Here is an 8,812-nt window from a genome sequence, read left to right on the forward strand (position 1 = left end):
TATATATATATATATATATTGATTGCAGTGGATTACATTTCAAAATGGATTGAAGCAATCACTTTACCTTGATGTGATGCTTGGAGTGTTTCAAAATTTTTAATTAAAAATATTTTTACAAGATATGGAATGCCTTGAGTAATCATTACAATTGAGTATCTCATTTTTGAAATGCAACAATTGCAAGATTGGTAGAAAAATATAATATAATGCATAAAATTGTAACTTATTATCCCCAGCCTAGTGGTTTAGCAGAAGTATCTAATTGTGAAATTAAGAGAATTTTAGAAAAAAAGTGTAAATCCTCTTAAAATGGATTGCTCTATTAGAGTATATACGACATTATGGGCATACATGACATCTTATAAGACATCTATAGCTATGTCCCTTTATATATTAATTTTTGGGAAGACTTCTCACTTGTTAGTTGAATTGGAGTATAAAGCTTATTGGGATATAAAGGAATTCAATTTCAATTTAAAAGAAGCTTGGGAGAAAAGATTATTGCAATAGAATGAGCTTGAGGAAATTAGAAATGAATCTTAACAATGAATCTTACGATAATGCTAGGATTTATAAGGAATGGCATGATCGGAATAAGGAAAGTGAAAGAATGACAGGATCAGAAGATAATAAAAAAGAATTTTTAACCTAGACAGAAAGTTTTATTATACAATACAAGATTAAAATTATTTTCTGGAAAACTAAAGTCTAGGTGGAAAGGGCCATTCAGAGTTGTAATAGTCTATCTGTATGGAGCTATTAATATTGAAGGTCCTAAAATTGGAAGGATATTTAAAGTAAATTGACACAGATTGAAACCATGTTTTGATGGTCAAAGACCAATTTTTAAAGAAACTATAATGTTGGATCACCCATAATAAAGAATGGGTATGTCGGGCTGACGACCTTAAACCAAGCGCTTTGTGGGAGACAACCCATACTTATCGTTCTTTATTTTGATATTAAGTTTTTTGTTATTCAAAATAATTTACATACATTTATATTTCTGTTTTCATAAAGTCCATGTATGTGAGAAAATTATTTAAAAACATCTTTATTTACCAATTTTATGTAAGAATTGAGAATTTTTTATCGAAATAAAAAATGTGAATATTTGGAACTAGCGCATAATGCGCCAAATTCCAGAGAGCTGGCGCTTGATGCGCAATAATCGATGCATGATGCGTCTCAATAACAAAAATGACTTAAAATGTTTCAAAAGGAATTTTTTGGTAGTTTTTGGCTAGTTCTTCTTTTTATAACTCCCAAAAACTAATTAAAAAGTCCATTTTAAAGGGAAAAAAGAGGGAGGAGTCACTATATTTAAATTCAAATGGCGTCCTACTCTTAAAATTCAGCTAGAATTGAAATTTTTCAGCCGAATAAAATTCATCAGTTTTGATGCCCAGAAGTTGCATGATCGTGTTTTAGTGAAGAAGAGGTTAATCAAACAAAGGGGGTTTGTGAATTGAGGATTCAATACACCGAATAATCGAGTTGAAGAGATTATTGCGTAGAGACATTGGGAAGTGCTTTGTTACATTACTGTCACTGTAGTCGTCCCTTGGTGAAAGAATTTTATGCTAATCTACATGAAATCAACCAAAGAATTTACTATGTGCTAGGCAGGTTTGTGTAATTCACTCCTTCAAGAATAAACGAGATGTTTATGATTGAAAATGTACCTACCAACCATACACAAATTTTACCCCTACAAGAGATAATATGAATGAACTCTATCAGTACATTACGAATGTAGATGCAAATTGGGAGGCCAGATGTAATGGAAATGTGAGTTTTTCGTCATCGTTGCTAAATCATGCTTCTAAGGCATGACACTTCTTTACTGCATCAAAATTACTGCCTACTATGAAAATTAGTAAGGTAACTAAGGAGAGTGCTATTTTGAATTACACTATTCAAACTGGAAAACCTGTTGATATTGGAGCAATCATTGTGAAATCAATTTTGGGTTTAATTATGAATGGATCTGCAACCGAACGTGAACATCCATCCACTATTTTTTTACTATGCAGTCAATTGCAAGTACCTTATGAGAGTTGGGAAAAAGTGCTTCTTCCTTGGAAGCCGATGGATCCAGAATTCTATTACAACTATATTGGAATGGGAGATGAGAATGATATGAATATACTGATGGATCAAGCATCCCAAAATTCATCACCTATGTAGCCTTACTTCAGTTCGAACGCACTTTTGAAAAGGTTCAATAAGATAGAAAAAGAGGTGTAGAATCTTATGCATGCAATTGGGAATATTTTTGAATTGTTGGATCACTTAGATTGGAGACTTAAAAAACACTTTGAGCATACTGGTTGTATTGAAGATTGTTTGGTATGTATGTTCAAGAAACATGCTTGGATCAGGGAGGATTCGACTGATGAATTTCCTTATTGAACCTTCCACAATTTTTATGTGCAGGAGGATGAGAGTGAAGAAGATGTTTGAACTTAATCTATGCACGAAACATTTTGTTTAGTACTGCTTGTTTCAGTCCAGCTGCTTGTTTCAGTCGTTTGTTGTGTTGGATTGCATTTAATTTTATAGTTGAACAATGTCGATGTTTGTGTTTGGTTTCTTGATATTTATATTTCAGTGTTAGGATGTTTTGGTTTGCTTTAAACACTGAAATAGATGTCTGTTGGCTTGAAAAATATTAGTCTGTAATAGCACAAATTATATATATATATATATATAAGTGATTTTTGTGTTGTTTATGAAAGTTTGGTGTTAAAGTAATGTTTAATTATGATTATAAAGGATCATTTGAGTTAATCAAGGTTCAGTGAGTTAATTAGAGGTAGTCGTAAAGCGATACAAAGCAGATTTTCACAGAAAATGAAATGTGAAAAAAATTAAGGCGTTGGCGTAAGATGCGCCGCTTTACAGAGATTTGGCGCATGATGCGCCTGATTTGGCGCTTGATGCGCCAAATTCCTAAAAATGCTAGATTGCCTAAAAAATAGTGAAATTGCACAGCAGAACTCCATTTTTACTGCTTGGGTCGTCTCTTACCTCTAAACCATGACCTAGGGCTTCATATTAAGCGTGATAGTGAAAATTTCAGAGGCTAAAAATCGTAGATTTTATCTTCTCTTGGTAAAAGCTTTACTTTAACTTAAAATTTTTTTATTTTCACCATTGATTTTTCCTACATTATGGAAAATCTGAAAGTTAGGATTTTTGATGAAAAAGCTTGAAGAAAACTCATGGTGAAAAGTTTTATATGAAATAATTTTACTTGGGGAGTTAGATTTTTTATTTTGTAATTTATTTGGAATTTAGTTAGATTTTGGTATAATTTCAAATGGCTCCCCCAGTGAAGAGAGGAAGGTCAGATGATTTTGATGCACGAAGATTTGTTAATTTGAGGGCCCAACACAGTTATAACACTAAAATAGAGTTGAGAAGATTGATCTAGGAATGGACATTTGCTAACTCGGGTGACGAGATCGAGAGGTTGATCCTTGCCAAAAATTGGGAACGATTTTGCTACTTCACTGCAGTAGCGATTGTGCCAATGATTCGAGAATTTTATGCCAACTTGAGATTCATTGATGATGATCACATCCTTGTAAGAGGTAACCAAGTTGAATTTACTGCAGAAAGGATTAATGCTTTTTATGGGCCAAGGAATGTATTTTTTGATGACTATGCAACATTCGTGATGACCGAATCATGTCTGGATGAAGTGATTGTCTTTCTCAGAGAAGGAAGAGGAGAATGAAGGATTAAAAGTAATAAGATAGTTAACTTCTCCGCTTCAATGTTGACGAGTCAGTCAAAGGTATGAAACCACTTCATTTTTGTTAAATTACTACCAACAAATCATTTGACCTATGTAACGAAGGATAAAGTTATATTGAACTTCATTTTTGTTAAATTACTACCAACAACTCATCTGACCTATGTAACGAAGGATAAAGTTATATTGAACTATTGCATTCAGAACATGAAAGCAATAGATGTTGGTGCTCTGATAGTTCATCATCCATGGAGCATAGTTAAGAGATCTACAGCTAGTGCTTTGGGTTACCCTGCCCTGATTTTTACTCTTAGCGAGCAATCAGGATTAGAGTTCCAAATAAATGAGGAGGGGTTACAACCAAAAAATTATATTGGGAAGCACATGATTTAGAGAGTTGAATCATTTGTTGAATCTAGGGGTGGAAGAGGCGATAAACCCTCTACATCAGCTACAGGGGGGCATCTACTTCCAGCTACAGGGGCATCTACTTCTCGCCCTGCATCATTAGAAAATGATATGAACCAACTCATTATTCAAAAATTGGATGTAGTAAATATTCAAAATCAATTTAAAGAGATTGGAGCAAGAAATGCTTATAATGATGAGTATCAACAAAGGAGAGTTTAGCATGATATAACTTTTGAGAATGCTTTGGTGAGATATCTTAGTGGTGAATACAATGTGGAATTTCCTACTTTCCCCAGCTATACTCCTTATGCTCCTATTCATGAAGAAGAAGAAGAAGAAGAAGAAGAAGAAGAAGAAGAAGAAGAAGAAGAAGAAGAAGATCATGATGACGATGAGGAGGAAGGCGATGAAGATTGATATTTTCTAGAGTTAATTTAATTGTTTCCCTATTTGTTTGTTTGCTTGTATGTTGTTTGGATGTTATTTGGTTGGTAGTTGAAACTATAGTAGTAAAAACTTTTATTTTGTGTTGTGGATTTAAAATTGTAATAGTAACTGTAGATTTTTACTTTTCCTGCATTTTTAGTATTTTCAATTTTTTTTCTATTTTTAATTTTTAGCAAATTCTTTAGAATATATTATGTTTTACTTAATGCTTTAAAGCCTATATGTATTTTTAAAGATATGTATTTTTAAAGTTCAGAGCCGAGTTTCATAATCAGAAATCCTCTACAAGTTAGTTTTTATTTTCATGCATTTACTGTTTTCTTTCACCAACTAAATTTTGTGCTAAAATATTTTTAAAATATTTAAAAAAATGTAAGTTTAGGGGGGAAGAAAAACTTCTTTTAAAAAGAAGTAAACTAAATTTTATTTATCCTTAAGTAACTATAGTCTCTATCCAAATTCATATGCTTTTATGTAGTAAAAGTGTCACTTGAGGACAAGTAACATTTAAGTTTGGGGGATTTTGATACACCGAAATAATATGCTATTTTAAGTATATGTTTTAATTTTATTTTTGGTGATATTACACTTTAAAGATGAGTATTTTAATATTTTTGTTGTAGGTATATCGATTTTAGGCATTTTGAGCAAAAGTAGCAAAAATGATAAAATTTGGAACCAAAATAGTGAAGTTTCTAATTCTGGGGCATGATGCGCCAGATGCGCCATTTGATAAAGAGTTGGTGCATGATGTGCCAGATTTGGCACCAGATGTGCCAAAGATGGATTTTGTGGATTAAGGCGGTTTGAGATGAATTTTGTACGAATTTTCAAAGGGACACTTATTCTTAACACCCTTTGGAGTAATTCAATGCATCTAGACAAGTTGAAAGATTCGTTTATGAAGGGATATGCCTCTTGGATCAATGGACATGTCTTTTGATTTCCAAAGAGTTGACTTTTGAATAGAATTTTGGAGGGAATTTTGAATTCTTTTTGGAGGGAGGCATCCTTTGATAAAAGAGGAGGAGGGTGATGTGTGTGGGTGTGGCGTGAAGACAAGAAGGAGAGTTAGAAAGAGAGAGAATGTTAAGGGTTTCGAGATTTTCTTCAAGGATGATAAGAGGAGAGGGAAGATGAGAGATTTCTTCTTTATTACACTTCTAAGAGAGAATTGAGACTGCTTCTAACTAAAGAGATAAAGGCTTGGAGAGAACTTCTAAGGATTTGTTTTGGAAGGATAGTGAGATATTGTGAGATATGTTGTGTCTTTTATTTCTTTTATTTTGTAAACTTGTTTTTATATATGAAATCCATATTTTGTCGTATTCTTCGAATGAATTTTGAGTTGTCTTCTTTATCCTTCTCATCCTTCTCCCTGAGTTGTCTTCTTTATCCTTCTCCCTACTTTAAGATATAATTTTGTAAAGAATTGATTTTATTTTATATGGCTTTACATATTAATAATTTGTGATGATTTAAACTCAGATCTTCGTTTACTTCTTGATCTGGCCAATTGAGATGTTAAAATGTATTGAGAAACATATGTTTTGAAAGGGCTGTGATTTCTACAACATGGGGAGAATCACATTTGATTTCATGGGAGAGTATTTCATTAATGGAGTTGAGTGCAAATATATAGAGAAATATACTTTATTGGATGAAAAATTGGAGATTTTAAGGTGACAGATTAAAATCCCCAATTTGGTCTAGTTAATTGGAAATTGATGTGAGATTGTTAGTCCTCAGGGGAGGGAGTAGTGGAAGCTCTAGAGTGACTGTCGGTATTGATACATCAAAAATATATGCATTTTTATACCCATATTTTATACTCATTTTTGGTGATATTGTACATTAATGGAAGGTATTTTTTTGTTTTATTACAGGTTGTTGATTTTTAGGACTTGAAGCAAAAAGGAAGCAAAAAGGATGAAATTTAGAGTCAAAATGGAGAATTTCAAAAATTGTTCAGCACCGACGGTGCCAGACTGGCCGCCGACGGCGCTGTTTAACAGAGAAGACGAACTAAATTAAATGGCCTTTGGCGCCGTCGGAGCCAGTGTCAGTGCAAACCTTATTTCTAGAAGATTCGACGAATTTGGACACATTTTAAAGAGTTTTTGGATGCACCTATTGAAGAACCGTCCCTAAACTCTATTAAGATCCAAAATTGATCAGAAAACTCGCTCTCCTTCGTCTTTCCAGCCATCTATCGCCCCTTCTTGCCACTTTACATCATTCCACACCATTAGTTAGTTATTTTCTTTACAGTTATGAGTTTTTGTGGTGAGTTTAAGTGTGAATTCTTCTCTAAGAAGTGTTGGAAAGGAAGAAAAGTGAGAGATTTCTTCTTCCTACATTCTATAAGGGATTTGCTTTCAGAAAAAGTTTGAGATAAGTGTTATTTATTTATTATTGTTGTATGAACTTCCTTTTATATATGAAATTTGTGTTTTGTTGTATCTTTCTCATGAAGATTAAGTAGTTTCCATTATCTTTCTCCCTACTTTGATTGGATGTGCCAACGTTAAAATTTAAAATAAATTGTGATGATTTTTCAACTTCGCTCTTAATTTACTTTTTGATCTGGCCAATTGAATTGTTTAAATATTAAATATGTTATGAAACATATGAAATGAAGTATGAGTTCTACAACAGAGTGACAATCACATTTAAGTCCATAAAGGAGTATTTCGTCCATAAAGGAGTATTTCATTCCATAAAGGAGTATTTCATTCATAGAATTAAGTACAAATAAATAGGGAAATATACTTTATTGGTTTAGAATTGGAGATTTTCTATGGTGACAGACTAAAAATCCTCAGTGTTTAAAAACTAAAGTGAGAGTTAGCCTTCAGGGGAAGGGAAGTGGGAGCCAGTATCCTCCTAGCCTCTAGCCACAAATTTAGGGATTAAACCTATGATTAGCCAATGATTTTCTATAACATTGAATCAGGGTAGAGAATTAAAATTGCACCTATTTGGTACAATACATATTTAAACCATTTATCTCATCTCATTTCACCAAAAACTCAGTATAGTGGGAAAGATGTTTTACATATAAGAAAACTGCATCACATAAACATAGTTTAGTAGTTACTATTTTAAAACTCTGCATTTAAATTCTACTAATAGTTAATAATTTAGCTTTTATAATATCTTAAACATTCAAAATTAGTGATAGTAATTTTGTGAGTTTCCTAGTTAAATTTATCATTTCAAATTTAAACCTTCATCGTGAGATCGATATTTGAGACTTAAATAGAAAGTCTTATATTACTTGATAATGATACATGTACTTGCGTAGAATACTGACATTAAGAGCTTTTTGGTTATTTAGGAAATACCACATCAAGATTTTAGCACTGTTGTAAAGCGAAGTCAACTTTAAAAATTCTACACAACTATATTTTCGTTGCATCCAGTTTTTGGCGCCGTTGTTGGGGATTAAAATCTTCAAGTAGTGGTGTCAACTTCACTAAGCATAACATATAAAAAAGTTGCATCAAGTTTTTGGCGCCGTTGCTGGGGAAGGTAAGTATAAATTAAATAGATTTGGTAAATTAAAAAATTTAGACATAAAAATATACCAAATATAAAATCAAAAAATTATAAAATCAAAAATTCAAAAAATATTTATATAATTATATATTTAAGAGTATTTTTTTAAAAATTTTACTTTGCTTATTATATTAGTTTATGCAAAATAAGAAATCTGAAGGTTTAGTACCTTACAATTCAAAATTACAACGTACTATTAGAAAAAATTGAAAACAACAAAAAGAAATTAAAAATTTGAACAAAATGGCGAAAAACTTAGATAATCAAATAGATGAAAATAGACAAAAACCTTTAAAAGATTATGCTAATCCAATAGTAGATGAACTAAACTTAACTATTCAAAATCCTGATGTTGTTGTTAATTCATTTGAGCTCAAACCTGTTATTATCTAAATGGTACAAAATAATCAGTTTGGAGGAACACCTATTGAAGATTCTAACTTACATCTTGCCAGTTTTGTTGAAATTTGTACTACTTTTAAATATGATGGAGTGTCTAATGATGCTGTTAGGCTTAGACTTTTTCCTTTTTCATTGAGGGAAAAAATTAAAGCTTGGTTAAATTCATTAGCACCTAGATCTATCAGAACTTGGGGAGAACTATCACAAAAATTCTTGGCTAAATAT

The sequence above is a fragment of the Phalaenopsis equestris genome, unplaced genomic scaffold (assembly GCF_001263595.1).
Source record: "Phalaenopsis equestris unplaced genomic scaffold, ASM126359v1 Scaffold203276, whole genome shotgun sequence".
In the NCBI taxonomy this organism is placed as follows: Eukaryota; Viridiplantae; Streptophyta; class Magnoliopsida; order Asparagales; family Orchidaceae; genus Phalaenopsis; species Phalaenopsis equestris.